Raw genomic sequence first — 17,043 nt, 5'->3', positions numbered from 1 at the left:
TATTGCTGCTCCCACTCTATTAACGGAGGTGCTTATCCAGGTGGACCGGTGAAGTAATGTTTGGGCCCATGGGATGCTGAAGAAGGCTTGAAATCTATTCTTGACTCTGAGGTGGTACACTCTCTCACACACATACGCATAGGAACACTCTGAAAACAAATGCCTCCTTATATGGAAAACTAGGTGGTGTTACAGTTCCTGCATGATGACTTCACTATCTCATTCACTGTCTGATGGACAACAAGAGAGAGTCTGGGAGCTTCAAACACAGATAGTTTTTGCTCACCATCAGGCAGATGTGGGCATTTCAGCTGATAAGAAAAGTTAATCACATTTTCAGTCCCTTTTTCTAAGCCTGTGGGTTTCATCCTTCTCTAACTGCAATCAGCTTGGTGAATGGGGAAGATGAAAGGCTTCTCGAGACAGAACGGTTTTCAGCCTTTATCAGAGAGCACTTTGGGCCTGTCCAGATCACAGCACCCTCCCTCCAGTGTTATTCTTGGCACTACATTTGTGCTAACTGTGATCTTGAGTTAGCGGCATGATAACCTGTCTCCATATAATGCATATAATGGGGATCCTTGTGGTGTGGAAACAGCCTTGTGAGGGTTTTTTTCCCCTCAAACAAGAGGGAGGAAGATGTACATTTCCATGCTGGAGAGCTGGAAGTGCACAGACTCCCAAGAACTAAAATGAAAGAGAACCCCTAACGTGCAAGAGAGGACATTCTTGTTCTGGGGAGAATGTCTTTTTCTCCTTTTTTTTTTGTACTAAATAAAAGTGGGGGGAAGGTGTGTTGGAAAGGAGAGTGCAAGGCTTCCAGATAAGTAAATGGAGGAGGAGGAGACTGAAAAAGATTTACGTAATGGTGGGGCACTGTGTTGGGAGGAGGGAAACTTTGTTGGGAGTAATGTCCAGTGATACTTTCTGATGCTTTTAAATGGCTCCTTGAACACCCCAGCACTTCACCTCAGCTTCAAAAGAAATCAAGTAAATAAAGTCACATAACATCATGGATGTGAGTGTGGGCACTGCATTACTTGTCGCCACTTGTCAGTATTGACCTATGACACTGAAGCAACCATATTCCCAGGGCCGGCCCAAGACATTTTGCTGCCCAAGGCAAAGGACATTTCACATACAGAAGCCAACTCGACTGGCAGTGGAATCTTTTAGTGGCAATGGGATAGCATCTTGCATGACACCCGAGACTAGCAAGGAAGTCAAGGGAGTGAAGAACCATCTGTGTGGTACACCCGGCTGTGTCCTCCAACAGAGGAGAATGCTGCCCCTTAGCATCTGCCACCTGGGAGGTTGCTCCTCTCTGCCCAATGGCCGGGCTAGCCCTGCATGCTCCATATTAATCTTGCACTTTGGTTACTGGGCAATTTGATGTGCTAGCTGTGGGGAGAAGCTATTCAGATCCCTCACAACAAAGTAGTGGTAATGTACCTTTTTTTGCTTCTTTTTGCAGATGGACAACCTAACAACGATGTTGAATGGCCCTTTATCGCTTTACTAGTGTTGCTGACTTTAAAGCATTACAAGCAAATCTATGTTACATATGTATCTTGGTTTTATGCTATTGTGGCTTCCTTCAGAGCATCCTGGAAAGTGCTGAGGCTGCTGAACATCCTGGTTGGCTGACCCTTAGCTCCTCCCACAGAAATAATTCTGAGGGCTTGCTGGAGTTAGGGAATGACTGCTAAACCAGTTTTAAGTCTGTCATGTAGGCACCCCTTATTTCATCTCAGTTGTTCTAGGGGTCCCACACAGTTGGAAAGCTCTGTAAATTGCAGGACAACTGACCTCTGTCTTCCAGTTATGTCAGTGGGTTCCCGCCTTCAAGAAGTCTAGAAATGCTGTCATGTGAATTGACCTTAATTCTTGCCTGTCCAAAGGTCAGGCTAAAGTTTGGTCATGCACATATGGAAAATGGGATAGCATACTTTGTGGCTATTAAAAAAGAATAGCACTCTGTATGTTTTGGAGTGCTGTATGTTTTGGAGTGGAAAATAAATGGGGTGTGAGTTTGACAATTACACACTATCACAGAACAGATAGATGACACACTGGCATATAATAACATGAGAACTATGTTTAAGACAAGTCAGTTTTCCACATTGGTTAAACCTCAAAGAGAATTCATTTGCGGGCAATGCTTGTTAGAAAAGAAGCAAAAATTGGGAAGGGCTCAGAAGGGAGCAATGAAAGTGATGGATGGCTGGACAACAAGGCTGACTACACCAAGGAAGGCGAAGGGAGCTGGAAGTGTTTTGTCAGGGGGAAAAAAAGAACTGAAGTAAAAAAGAAATATTTATAAATGCCAAAATGGCTGCTTCTGAGATGAAAGGCAGGGGACCAATTATTTTCAGTAGCCACTGAAGAGTGTATCTCAAGCTTCAGGAAGAAAAATGTGATATAATGTGAGCTTGGTCATTTGAATCACAAATCAGAATGGCTGGTTGCTAAGTGTGGTAAGACTGGGCATTTGCAAGGAACCCAAGATTAACAAAGGGAATCTGTTACAGCTAACTAGTGATCTGTGATTTTGGGGTTTTTGTTTGTTTGTGTGTATAAGAATTATTTCAATCATTTTAATGCTGTATTTTAAATTGTAACCCACCCCGGGACCTCATGGTGAAGGGTGGGCAATAATAACAATAACAATAATAATAATAACTGTTGTACATCACTTTGATATTTTTTATTAAATTGCAGTATATAAGTATTTTTTTAAGAAATAATAAATAAATAAATTGCCAAGATGGGTCTGGCTTTGCATGGACCACTGAACAAAGTCCGCTTTGTTCAGTCTGATAGCAAGATTGACTTTTGCTAGCTTTTGAGGAGTTTCAGAGTGCTAAAGTTCTGCTTATAATATCCAGCTGTGCCCCCCCTTTTAACAGGTTCTGAACTCATCAAAGAGTAACTGCAGGTTTTATTCCAGGGAAACATAGACTAGAGCTTGCAGTTGAAGTGATAATGTTGCTGCAGACATCTTTTGAAAATGGTATAAAAGAACTGACATCAATCCTGCTCGACCTCTGTGAAATAACTCTCTGTTTTCAGTGCTCCTTTGTGCCTTTTGTTCTCTCCCCTCCACAGTTTTTCTGCCCTGCAAAACGGCCACTTTCAGCCTTGCTCAAGTTCCTGTCTGTGACATATGCCCACATTCCAACTGCTGTCACACCACCAGTACTGTAGTGGCAAATTGAGAAGTGCCGGGTCCCTTTGTGATAGTCACAGCCACACCCCTCCCCCTTGTTTTCTTTTGCTGCTGGATTGAGAATGAGATCCTTGTTAATGTCTTCCCCCACAACAACAGATGTCCATAGGAGCCAATCAACATGAAAGGGAAGAGTGTTAACTACTGAAAAGAGTCTTCTCAGTGGCTGCCTCGCCTCCTTTCACTCTGATTGGCTCCAATCAGCAGAAAGGGCAAGGCAGCAAGTTAGAAGACTCTACTCAGTGGCTAACAGACTTCCCTTTCATGCTGATGGGCTTGGAGGACACTGGAGACATAGGAACCCTCCTGGGACTCTACTCCCAAAAAGTAAAGGGTCTAAGACCCACCGAGACCCCAGACAACTACACCCCTGCACACTACTCTGACAACTAGACATGCTTGAAACAAGACAATCCAGCATTGCAACTCCAGCAGGATTGTCTGTGGTGATACAGGCTCCAGCAGCCATGGTGACCTGTCACTGTAGCTGCTTGGCTATACCTACCAGCATGATAAATGCTCCCATGAATATATTCTGTGCTCAAAAAATTAAAAAGGGATATCCTTCAGGGTAACCCAAATTGTACACCAAGAAAACCTGATCTCTATGACCTGGAAAGACAGCTTTCAGGCTAACACCATGCCTGCATGAATGTATGTGTTGTTTTTTTATCTATTGCACCAAGAATCTACTGTGAACCTGGAAGATCTTCCTCAGATTTTCCCTCTGTCATGAACTCACTGGATGGCCTTAGGCAGACTGCGCTCCCTCATCAGCCTCAACCCTCTATTTGCAATATGAGGGAAATCATACTGATCTATCTGACTGGGCTGTTGTAAGGATTAATGAGATAACGTGGGTGAAGCACTTGGAGATCTCTGCTATAAATGCTAAGTATGATTCATTAGTAAATGAAGCTTGCATTCTGCAAACACAGGTTACTTCCAGAAGTGTTCACCACCACTTCAAAAGCCCAAGTCATGAAGAGGTAATGTAGTTATCTCAGCTCAGCAAGATGTGGCGATGGCCGCTAACTTAAATGACTTTAAGAGAGGATTAATGGAAGATAAGGCTATCAATGACTACGAGTCATGAGCTGAAAGGTTGTATAGCAACTTGAAATCATGCATGTTGTTGTTTGGACTTATTGATCACTTGTTATACAAAGGTTTCCAACCTATTTAAAAAAATGAACATAAATGCATTATAATACTGTTTGGTCATACAAAAACAATGCAATTCATCTGCTATATCTTTTGGAAAGTTGTTCGTTCACTATCATTTGGACACCTCTTAAGACATAATGACCCAATTTTGCATGATGGTTCCTGATGAAGATCAAGGAGCAGGTTTTTAACATGTTGGATACCATTGGATGCCATTTTGAATTAAGATAGCGGACAGAACCTTTCAGAACTACATGGATTTCAAAACTGCCCTGAGTTGTTGGGTTCTTAGTATTGCCAAACAATGTCAGATATGAGACTGCTAGTAAAAGCATACAAAACAACATCCCCCCATAACAACCATTTTTCACAAAAGCAGTCAACCAAAGAATTAAATTTATTTTCACACACATACCCCACCTACACCTTTTAGATAGATATAGTTAGATTTGCAACAGTTGAAAATAAACAAACAACAGTAGCAGCCTCCTGCTTGGTCATTCAAGGCCCGCTGGCACATGCACTAATACAAAGCTCTGACTCTTTCTCAGTCTCTAGTGTGTTGGCAACCATCTGCCTCCAAAAGAGGATGGGTTGGTGGCCTTACGTTGGGTGAAAGCAAAAACAAAGCGTTCTGCCTGTAGTCTGCTGCAAAATACTGGACAATGGAATCCCCCCCTTGACATCCCAAGTTGAACCTGGAAGAAATAAGGCCACCAGTACATCTGGAGGTGGTTTGGTTGCGTGTGTTTGCTGGGTGGTGCAAAGTTGTCTGTCTACCACCTAATGGGGCTCACTCCAGTTTTCGGGGAGAGGGATCAAATTAACCTCCCTTACCGATCAATCCTATACTTGTTTACTCAGACTCTTTGAGTTCAGTGGGGCTTATTCATACGTAAGTGAGTGCAGGATGGCAGGCATAACTTTCCCTTTATTCAGGGAAAAATAGATGTGACCTTCAATGCATATTTGCATTTAACATGTTTGTTGCTGTTGCTGTTGTCTTCAAAAATGCAAATAGCATCGGCTGGGAAAGGCTGATAATTATGGGAACTGTGACATGCAGGAGGGAGGGATGTAACCCTTTCCTCCCCTTCTGGGGCCCTCTCCTGCTTGGAGGGGTGGGGGAATACCTTAGTGGAAGCTAGTTTAACCCTTAGATATCTTCTCTTAGGAATTGCCCTTATGTTCCTTCCCATTCTTTGTAGATTTCTGTCATTTCCTTGTTCTGTCATCATTATTATTATTATTATCATTATCATTATTATTATTATTATTGGTGGTGGTGGTGGTGGTGGTAGTTTGGTCTACCAAGGTTTGGAGCTGACCATTCTCAGGGATGTGTATGGCCTTTTGAAATTCCCTTCTTAGAGAGGCCAGCTTAGCCTTCTCCCACTCACCTTTGTCGTTTTATCATCAGGCTAAGATCTCTTTTTATTTTGGACAACTTTTCTCACCAGCTGATCATTTTTTAATATTTGACAGTGGATTTTCCTCCTGTTAGTTTGTAATGCTGCTTTTTTTTAGCCTAGCCTTTTATTTCAGTGATTTTTATCCCTTTCTATTACACGTTTTAATTGTGGGGTTGTTTCTCCCTTTTCTTTTTTGTTACTTTAAAAATAATATTTGCAGAAAGGCTATATAGAAACCAGTGATTAATTTCTCCCGAGATTAACCCACAAGGAAGTGGGGGAACAGAAGGCTTCTTTATGTCTGCAAGTAGCACACTCACCATGGCGCAGGGCCATCATGGGGAGAGGTAGCTACTTTATGAAGAGAGCAGTGCTATCCAACTAATTCTGCCACGGTCTTCTGCTGATCCCAGACCCAGACTGCTTGTTCGTTGGATCACTTGCAGCTAGAGGGAAAGCAGGGAAACTGAAAATAAAACATGGAAGCGTGTGTACAGTCCCACCAGAGAGATTGCTATGGCTATTTTATATTTGGCACTTAAATTCTAAAGTGAGAGATGTCAAGTGTTCTTCCTAGAAGCCTGCTATGAGTTGTTATTCTGGGTTTTCCTTCTTCCTGTAGCCTTTTTTCTTTTGCTGGCTCAGTAGATGTACCCAATAGCCTTTGGGCATTAGGAGATGCAAGGGAGAGATGGGAGAGGCTCACAGTCTTCTCTGGGTCTGGGATAATCCCTAGTGTCCAAGTCCAATCCACTGGTTTGTCCAAGTATTTGAATCCTGCACAATACAGACGTAATGTCTAGAACAGGAGTTTTGCTGAATCAATGGCACTCAAAGCTACATGGATCAGCTGCTGTTACTCCTGATATCAAAGGACCTAATATAATATTTTTATTTTTCTTAATATTTGTAATTAATTTTCAGTAAATATAATAATTATTCCTTCAGAATATATATTATCATAGCTTACTTTAACAATAATACATGTTATTTTAGCTTCAAGGACTTAATATTTTAATTGGTCCTTCAGTGAATGGTGCAAGAAATCCAATTTTCATATCAATTCTAAATTGCCAGCAACCCCCAATATAACCAAAATAGTCTGAGGGCTCTGCACTGATGCATGGAGATTACAGTCTAAAGCAGGTATGGGAACTTCTGGATGTTGCCAAACTACAACTCCCATAACCCCTGGTTATGCTTGCTGGGTTGATGGGAGTTGTAGTTCAGCAACATCTGGAGGGCCAAAGGTTTCCCATATCTGGTCTAAAGTGTAAGCTCTTTAACAGAGCAATCCTATACTCATATTATGCTGGGACACGAGGAACACTGCCACTAAAAGTGAAAAGGAAACACACAGAGAGAGAGAGCATCCCAGGAAACACTGCTGCACAGGGGTGTAGTCATCCAGGGCCTTGGTGTGTGTGTGTCTTAGACCATTTACTTTTTTGGGAGCAGGGTCCCAGCAGGGTCCCTATATCTACGAGCCAATCAGCATGAAAGAGGAGTGTGTTAGCCACAGAGAAGAGTTTTCTAATGTACTTCCTTGTTCTTTCCTGCTGATTTGAGCCAATCAGAGTGAAAGGAATTGAGTCAGCCACATTTCCCTTTCATGCTGATTGGCTCCTAGGGACGTCTGTTGTTGTGAGAGAAGGCATTACCAAGGATAGAGAATCAGAAAGCAGTATTCAAACTTGCCCAGTATTCTATAATATTAGGCTGTATAATCTTAGAAGGGGTGTGGCCTTGAGGGTGTGTGGCATGACTATCATGCCCTTCTGAATTTGCTACTACACTACTGCTGCTGCATCCTGCCAATCAGAGACTGTATCAGTGATGATACCCACATGCCACCCACTCACCAAGGGAGCCAATGGACTCATGATGATAGGGACATGCCTCCATCATGTATCATTGCATCAGCACACACAGAACACCCAAGACAACACCAGAGTGCCCCCACTCCCATCAGCCTCAGTGGCACAGCTAGCAATGAATGTGTTTTCAACAATCTACAGACATCACTAACAGGCAGAGGTCCAAATCCCTATATTCTTTCTCTTCACAACCACTTTGAGTACAAAGCATGAAAGGTAAGAAGGAGAAGATGCACAACCCAGCACCCACATAACTCCCTGGGCTGTGGTCCTGATCAGCATGCCTTCAAAGTGCTCACTGTGCTTTGTCCAATTGCAGGCATGGCTAGGAGGAACAGCAGAATTATCTGCCCTCAGATGAGGAGACTTGGCATGAGCCACTGCTCTGGATTATCTTCCTCCCAATCAGGAGGCACATCCAGGGTAGTGACTCCTGCAGAAACATGGGATAGGCTCAGGGTTGACCTTGAGCAAGACTATTTGCAAGTTGTTGCATTATTTAATTTACTTTTATTTGTTTATTTTCCTTGGGGGAAAGCACTTGCGGGTTTTTGTGCCTCAAGTCCCAAGAATAACTTGGCTAGCCTTGAGTAGTATGCACCTTTACTTGAGAAGTGGGGCTACCATTTGCTGTTCTACCCCAGGTAGCAAAAGCCTGGGTGGGCTTCTCTAAGGACAGGTAGTTCTTTCTCTTCCAATTTGCACATGAAAAACAAAGCTTTTCAGTTGTTAAGAGTGAAGTGTGTTTCCAGTTTTAATTGAGAGAAAAGGAGCTTAACAGCATCCTAGCAATCAGGGGTGTAGTCCTCCAGGGTTACAGGGAGGTAATAGACCCATTACTTTTTTGGGAGCAGGGTCCCAGTCAGGTCCCTATGTATGAAAAGGGAGAGCATTGGCCATGGAGAAGTGCCCTTGTCCTTTCATGCTCACTGGAACCAATCAGTGTGAAAGGAGGTGAGTCAGTCATGAGAAGACTCTTCTCAGTAGTTAACACACATCCTCCCTTTTCATGCTGACTGGCTCCTAGGAACATCTGCTTATTTGTCTATTTATTAATTAATTATATTTCTACCCCGCCTTTCTTTTTCATGATTGAAACCCAAGGTGGCTTACATATGGTACCCAGGCGGTCTCCCATCCAGGCACTGACCAGACCTGACCCTGGTAGCTGGCCACATGTGCCTTCAGACCATAGCCTAGGACTGTTGTAGTGGAGTGTGGACTCACCAGATGGAGAGCAATGGAGACAAGAGAAAGTGGAAAAGGGGACATGGCTGTGAGGAAGTGTGGCATGACTATTATGAAGGGACCCTGCACTTCTGAATTTGCCACTACACTACTGCCTAGCGCACACATTTACTCAGAAGTAAGTCCTGCTGAGTTCCAAGGGAGTGGATACAGGGTTGTAGCCTGATCTCTAATAAGTTTGGGAAACACTGTGCTAGCATTTCTTTGAGAAACAGAAATACTTAAGGATTATGCCTGAGAAATGTGCTGAGCTAAGGAGGAAAAGAAGACTTTCCCAAGCATTATAAGGAGCCCAGAAGCAAGGATTCTGTGTATTCTCATATAGATGGAAATAAGCAAATCCAAAACTGTCAAGTCATCAGAATTTAAATAAACAGAGCCTCATTTATTCATGAGACCAAAGCTGAAATATAATTTTATTTCTGTCTAGTAATCAAAGTGCAAATATCTTTTAAATCAAGTTTAAGATTAATGAACCCTCCAGGGGAAAAAAAAAAAGAACAGTTGTTCTCCAGCACTGAGGGAGAAATAAACAGATGGAGAATGTGGATTAATTTCTGTGCCAGCCCCTTGACTACAACTTCACTTAAATATGTATTGTTGCAGCATTGAGGAAAACAAACTCTTTGGAGCTAGGAATTATAAATAATAATAATAATAATAATTTCCTGAGAGGATTAATAATGAATAGGAAGTGTGTTCTGTAAGTCTAATTGAACTACACGAGAGTCATCAAAAGAACTGCTATTTTTGCATGTACTGGATTATCAAGGTAGATTTAGCACAAACAGTGCCAGTTCTTATAAATATGACCAATGAATAAAACATTGAGTGGGGAGAGTTTTCTTGTTTTATTCACCGGTGGCTCAGTCTACTGAGCTTCTATACATCATATATACCTTCACAACAACCCTGTGATGCAGGTTAAGTTGAAAAAAAATTTTCCCCAAGGCACGCAGTGAGCTTCATGGTTGAGTAGGGATTTGAACTTTTTACACTGAGGCTGCAATCCTATACACAGTAGGGCTTCTGAGTATACATGCGCAGGAACGGACTATGCAGGAATGACAAAATAGACATACAGTTGTGGCAACCATGGATGCCATTCATACATGAAAGTGGTAATCAAAAAAGAAAACTTGGGGTATTCAAACATATCCTTTTCTTATCTTATCTTATCTTATCTTACCTTACCTTACCTTACCTTACCTTACCTTACCTTACCTTACCTTACCTTACCTTACCTTACCTTACCTTATCTTGGTATGTGTATACAACCTTTCATTTAGCAATCCAAGGTGGTGTACAGCATGAACATCCATTTAAACCATTTAAAACAACAATAAAATGTTAATATATATATATATATAGCAGTAATCCAGGACAAATTAACAAAAGCCTCCTCTGGAACTAAATATCAGCAAAGACCTAGAAATGCATACATCTCTTCAATAATTTCCCAGGGAATCTTTCCTACATCAGCTAGAGAGATCCTATTACCGACAGCGTTATTTTCACAGGCATTACACATGGCAGTTTGGACTATAAGCGCATTTGATCAACTCTATGCTCATGAAAACCGGGAATGGATGCAGGAAATAGCTTTTGCAGTCAGGTTCTGTGGAAATTGACATCAATGAAAGCGAGAAGTGCAAACAGGTGAAAAATGGGTATGGAGAAAAGTTGTTCTCGAACTGGGGATGGTTCAGTTCTCACGCTATGTGAATACTAGTTCCTTAAAATGTAGCGAGAATTATTTGTTTGGGTGTGGTTGGAAATGAATCTGCAGGAGGGAGGGGAGCCACAAATTCCTCACTACCGCTTCCTAACACAAAGGAGAAAGCAGGCGAGGAAGGTCCCCCCCAGGCCAAACAATACAGCAGAGTCCTCATCAACAGTCCCTCCAGCAAGGTGAGACCACCCAGGAAGAAGAGGAACGACAAGATAAGGCGCCACACCATGGGGAAAGCGACAGGCTACAAGCTGCAGTGGGTGAATATCCCACTTAATTCCATCCCCCCTCCGGCGCAGTCAGAATTAAGTGGGTATTTGCCCATCCCACCCTGCAGCGTGTTGCTTTCCCCATGGTGCGACCCTTGTCTTCCTGTTCCTCCTCTGTGACCTAGCCCTAGTCAGGGATGCTATTGCTGAGGTCTCTGCTGTATCATTCAGCCTGGGGACCCCTCCTCTCCTGCCTTCTCCTTCTCCATGTTGGTGAGGGTGGTGGGGTGGGGGTGGCGAATTCACGGCAAGTGGATCTCATCCCTAATCTGCACCCAGGCATACCAATCTTTATAGCTTGACTGGAATACATCCAGCCCCATTGCTGATGTCAGACCTTTTAGGACTGCTCACAACAAAATGTTTCCATTGGACACACCTCGGAGTCGCAACGGGTTGCTTGACCAAAGTTTTGAAGTCAGTGTGCAGCTGGCTTGAAGGGAAAATGCATCAAATCTTTTAAAATCCCAGATTTTGAGTTAAAAGGGGGCAGAGTTTGACTGATGTTGTGTGTCCTCAAATTCACAACACAAAGGTGGAGATGCACTGAAACCAGTATAACTGCAAGTCTGTCCATAGCCTTGGTGAGTAGTTGTCTGTACAGGTTATAAACATGTACAACACTACTGCCTCTTATGCACAGAAAGATTTTGAATCTTTGTTTAGGAGTAGCAAAAACCCCAACCAGCATGGAGACATACTATCATTTCATTTTTAAGAGAGTTCAAGGCTGCAGAATATCAAGGTCTCATTTCCTATGAATGAATCTCATTCATTTATTTTTGTCTTGCTATCACCTGTAGCAAAACTGACTTTGCAAGTTTGTGAAGCGTTACACAACCACTACGGAACTTTTCTGGCCAGGATGATAGAGTAATTATCACACATTCCAGGGGCAATGTTGAATCTATCACACCACATTCATTTCTATGAAAAAACTATTGTCTGTTCCTCTCCTACCTCAGTTGCTGGCTACTAGTAGATGCATAAAGCACTTCATATTAGCTGAATCCACTGCAATCCTAGCATTTGAGAGCTGGGAGCTGTCCACAGAGGTATACAATTGATGGTGCTGAAATGAGTCTTTAACAAACTGTAGAAGTTGTCTAGGGAGAATACCATTTGAAGGAATGGGTTTGGGTGGCTTCGATGAGATATGTTTTTCCAACACAAAGAACAGAATCTTGGCACAAACATTGTATTTTATATATTCAGAATATCTTATTTATTATTATTATTTATTTATTTAATTTGTATCCCAACCTTCCTCCCAGCAGGAGCCGAGGGCGGCAAACAAAGCACTAAAACACTTTAAGACATCATAAAAACAGATCTTAAAATACATTAAAACAAAACAGCATTAAAAACATTTTTAAAAACAACCTTAAAAAGGGTTTAAAACATTATTAAAAACATATTAAACAATTCTGACACAGATGCAGACTGGGATAGGTCTCAACTTAAAAGGCTTGTTGAAAGTGGAAAGTCTTCAAAAGGCGCCAAAAAGGTAGCAGAGATGGCGTCTGCCTAATATTTAAGGAGAGGGAATTCCACAGGGTAGGTGCTGCCATACTAAAGATCCATTTCCTATATTGTGCAGAACAGACCTCCTGATAAGTTGGTATCTGCAGGAGGCCCTCACCTGCAGAGCGCAGTGATCGACTGGGCATATAAGGGCTAAGACGGTCTTTCAGGTATCCTGGTCCCGAGCTGTATAGGGCTTTGTATGCCAAAACTAGAACCTTGAACTTGGCCCGGTAGCAAATGGGCAGCCAGTGCAATTCTTTCAGCAGCAGGGTGACATGTTGGTGATACCCTGCCCCAGTGAGCAGTCTCACCACTGCATTTTGCACCAGCGGCAGCTCCCGGACCAACTTCAAGGGCAGCCCCACATAGAGTGCATTACAGTAATCCAGCCTGGAGGTTACCAGTGCGTGGACAAGAATGGTCAGGCTATCTTGGTTCAGAAACGGCCGCAGCTGTCTCACCAGCCAAAGCTGGTAAAAGGCACTCCTAGCCACTGAGGTCACCTGGGCCTCTGGTGACAAAGATGGATCCAGGAGCACCCCCAGACTACGGACCTGCTCTTTCAGAGGGAGTACGACCCCATCCAAAGCAGGCAACTGACCAATTATCTGAACTCGGGAACCACCAACCCACAGTGCCTCCATCTTGCTAGGATTCAGACCCAGTTTATTGGCCCTCATCCAGCCCACCACCAACTCCAGACAGTAGTCCAGGGCTTGCATGGCCTCTCCCGATTCAGAAGTTATGGAGAAATAGAGCTGGGTATCATCAGCGTACTGCTGACACCTCGCCCCAAAGCTCCTGATGACTGCTCCCAAGGGCTTCATATAGATGTTAAACAGTGTGGGGGACAAGATGGTACCCAGTGGCACCCCACAGCACAGTTGCCAGGGGGCTGAAAGACAGTCATCCAATGCTATTCTCTGAGAACAACCCTGGAGATAGGATCGGAACCACTGTAAAACAATGCCTCCAATACCCAGCTCACCAAGTCGGCCCAGAAGGATACCATGGTCAATGGTATCAAAAGCCACGGAGAGATCAAGTAAGAACAACAGGGTCGCACTCCCCCTGTCCTTCTCCCGAAAAAGGTAATCCATCAGGGCCACCAAGGCCAATTCAGTCCCATAACCAGGCCTGAACCCAGACTGGGATGGGTCAAGATAATCTGTTCCATCCAAGAGTACTTGCAGTTGCTGCACCACAACCCTCTCAATCACCTTCCCTAAGAAGGGGTTATTTGCAACCGGTCGGTAGTTGTCACAAACCAATGGGTCCAGGGTGGGCTTTTTCAGGAGTGGTCGAATCACCACCTCTTTCAAGGTGGCTGGAACTACTCCCTCTCACAATGATGCATTGACCACACCCTGGATCCACTCAGTCAGACCCCCTCGGCAAGCTTTAATAAGCCATGAAGGGCAAGGGTCAAGAGGACACGTTGCACCTTGTCCTCGTCATCAGGCCACATCAACTGAAACCATTTCCAAGAAGTTGCAGCAGAAGTTGCACTGGATGCCTCATTGGGGACTACAGTAGATGTGGATGGGACATCAAGACTGCTACGGAGGCGAGCAACTTTACCCTCAAAGTGCCTTGCAAACAATTCACAGTGGGCCTCCAAAGGGTCTAAAACTCCATTTCCTGGAGTTGATGTCAACAGACCCCTGACAATATGGAAAAGCTCCACTGGACGGCTACTTGAGGTTGCGATGGAGGCAGAGAAGTGGGTCTTCTTTGCCACCCTCACCGCCACACTACTCATGCCCGATCAGCCTCACAGCATGTCTTTCACCACTTGCACTCTAGCCATCGTCCAGCCTGTTGCATTGCCCTTAGCTCACTGGTGTACCAAGGTGCAAGCTGGGCTCCACAGTGCCGGAGAGGGCGCTCGGGGGCAACCGTGTTGAGAACCCAATGCGCCTTGCTGTTCCACAGTGTGACAAGGGCTTCAACAGGGTCACCTGCTCCATCTACTGGAAACTCCCCCAGGGCATTCAGGAATCCAATGGATTCCATTAGTCTCTGGGGGCGGACCATCTTGATCTGTCCACCACCCCTGCAAGGAAGGATCAGAGCCATAAGTCTAAACTTCACCAGTTTGAATATTCAATATTTTCTCTGGACTTAGAGATTTCAAAACATAAACCCATGATATAGAGTAATTTTGCAATGCCATGGATTTGAAGCTTAGTATTTTGGAATAGTCAAGAGTTATCAAGCAAATATCCTACTTTAGTTTTAACATTTAAAAGGTATTGTTCTGTCTGAATTCATCAACATCTTTGCAAACAATTATCCAACAACTAAATTACAGATTCAGTAGTAATGGCTGTGTAAAGTAACTGAGTATCCAAAGTAAATCTTGCAGGTAACTGGGAGAGGTGTAACAAAATGCCAAGCCCTCTCACCCCCTCAGATCTCCTACACTGGCTGCAAGGCTAAGCTGTTAGACTCACCTTGAGGAAATAGTCACCATTTGAGGACATGGGTCCCTGGCCTGATCCGTGGAAAACAAGAAAAAACCCTGCTGGATCAGACCAAAGGCCCATCTAGTCCAGCATCCTGTTCTTACCATGGCAGATCAGATGCCTGTGGGAAGTTCACAAGGAGGACATGAGTGCAATAGCTTTCTCCTACTTGCGATCTCCAGCAACTGGTATAACAGAAGCATGCTGCCTCTGATGCTGGAGGTAATATACAGCCATCACAGCTAGTGGTCATTGGTCGACTTATCATCAATGAAAGACTGGCTACAATGAAATTAGCTGCCTTGATTGCTCATGAAAGAAGGATTTTTTCAACATTATAGAAAAGCCCCTTCCATCTGAAGTGCTGGGGGGCAGGGAACATATTTTGGCTTTGCCTGCCAAGGCTGCTCCCACATTTTGTTTGGGCTATTGTTGCCTCCTCGACTGCTGAGATTATTCTGGAGTCCTTAATCTACAATGCCAATTTCTGTTTCCCACTCTAGTGCAATAATAAATCCATTAGTGCAACAATATAAATTCTCTCTAATGCATCTTTCCCTGTAGTCTCTAGGCTGACTCATATTGGGAGACCGCTTATATTGTCATGATTTTTTCTCTCCCAAAATGAATACTTGCAGCTGAAGTAGAGTATGCTGGCGTTGACCTTGGTTGTTCAGAAGTCAGGTTTATTCTTCAAGCTAGAGTTCAAATATTCCCCCCACCCCAGAGTTTTGATGGATTCTCTGTGGGTTTTAAAAAGCAACTCTGGAGAAGAGTCTTGCTTGCATTGATCTCTGCACTGTTTTCTTAAATCAGGAGTGGGGAAGCTTTTTTCTGTCAAGGGCCTCATTTTCTTGAGAAGTAATCTCTTGATGGCTGCATGGTGGTGGTGGTGGTGATGGTGGATGGGGTCACAGTCAGCAGTGAGCGGGGTCAGAGATGAATGTGGGCAGGGCCATCCCCCCCTCTCTCTGCCCCTTCCCCACCTCCTTACTACTTGGATGAAATTAGGGTGAGGGACACATGAAATTAGGCCAAGGAGTGTAGGTTGTCTGCCCCATCTTAAAAAGACACTCCTACGGACTGCCTCTCCCCATTTGAGGCCTGCCACCAGAACTGTGATAGTCACTCTGAGGCCATAAAACAAGGATAGGAAACACAGATATTGTTGGGCTCCAACTCCCATCAGACCCAGGTAGCATGGCCAACAGTCAGGGATGATGGAAGTTGCAGTCCAACAAGGACATCACAGATTCCTGTCCCTGCTATAGAACAACCCTCTGTTACATGCCTCTACTTGTCTACAGACAGGGCAAGTATGTTTCAAAAGGCCTTTGCAAGCATGCCTCTGAAAGCCTTTGGATAGCTGGTGTGGGCATTCTGCACTGTGAACTCTGTAGGTTGACTATTTCATATGTGTGTGTTAAAAGGAGCACAAAAGGTTGGGAACCTTGAATTTTCCTCATAAGGCAAATGCCAGATTGGTGAGGCATTTAAAAGGGAGATGTAGTTGTGTTTTAATCATTCTTCTCTGCAAATACTGCCCTGGCCATTTTATAGAATTCCTCTCTCCAAAACTGAAACCTCAGGATGACATTTTCAGGGGGGATCTGACAGATGTGGGTGGAGTTAAGCAGCCTTCCCTCTCGCCCACTGATTCTCTTCTGCAGGTGGGCAGAAACATTGCCACAAGGTGGATGATACATAGCTCTACCTTTCTTTTCCATCCATTCATGTCAGGGAGGCAGTGGAAATCCTCAATAGGTGCCTGAAGGCAGTTCTAATGGATGAGGGCAAATGAGCTATAACATACTCATAATCCTGATGAAGTGGAGGTACTCTTTAGTCAGGAAGACCACTGATGTATATGGAGGGTTATGTATATGGAGGGTTTAGATTGGCTTGCACATCCCCAGAAGAAGCAAGTATGCAGTTCAGGGGTTCTCCTAAGTCCCCTTTACCTGTTACTTGGGTGTGGAGGCCAAGCATGGTGAAAGGTGCTGTGGGGTATGTGTCATGCTTTTAGCTCCACCCCAAAGTCATGTGACTCTTCCTGTCCCCACCATGGCCTTCATCATGTTGAACATTGCTCAACCCTGATCGTCTAGGGTTCT

This window comes from Rhineura floridana, chromosome 1, assembly GCF_030035675.1.
Source record: "Rhineura floridana isolate rRhiFlo1 chromosome 1, rRhiFlo1.hap2, whole genome shotgun sequence".
Classification (NCBI taxonomy): Eukaryota; Metazoa; Chordata; class Lepidosauria; order Squamata; family Rhineuridae; genus Rhineura; species Rhineura floridana.
Note: the sequence above shows the minus strand (reverse complement) of the source record.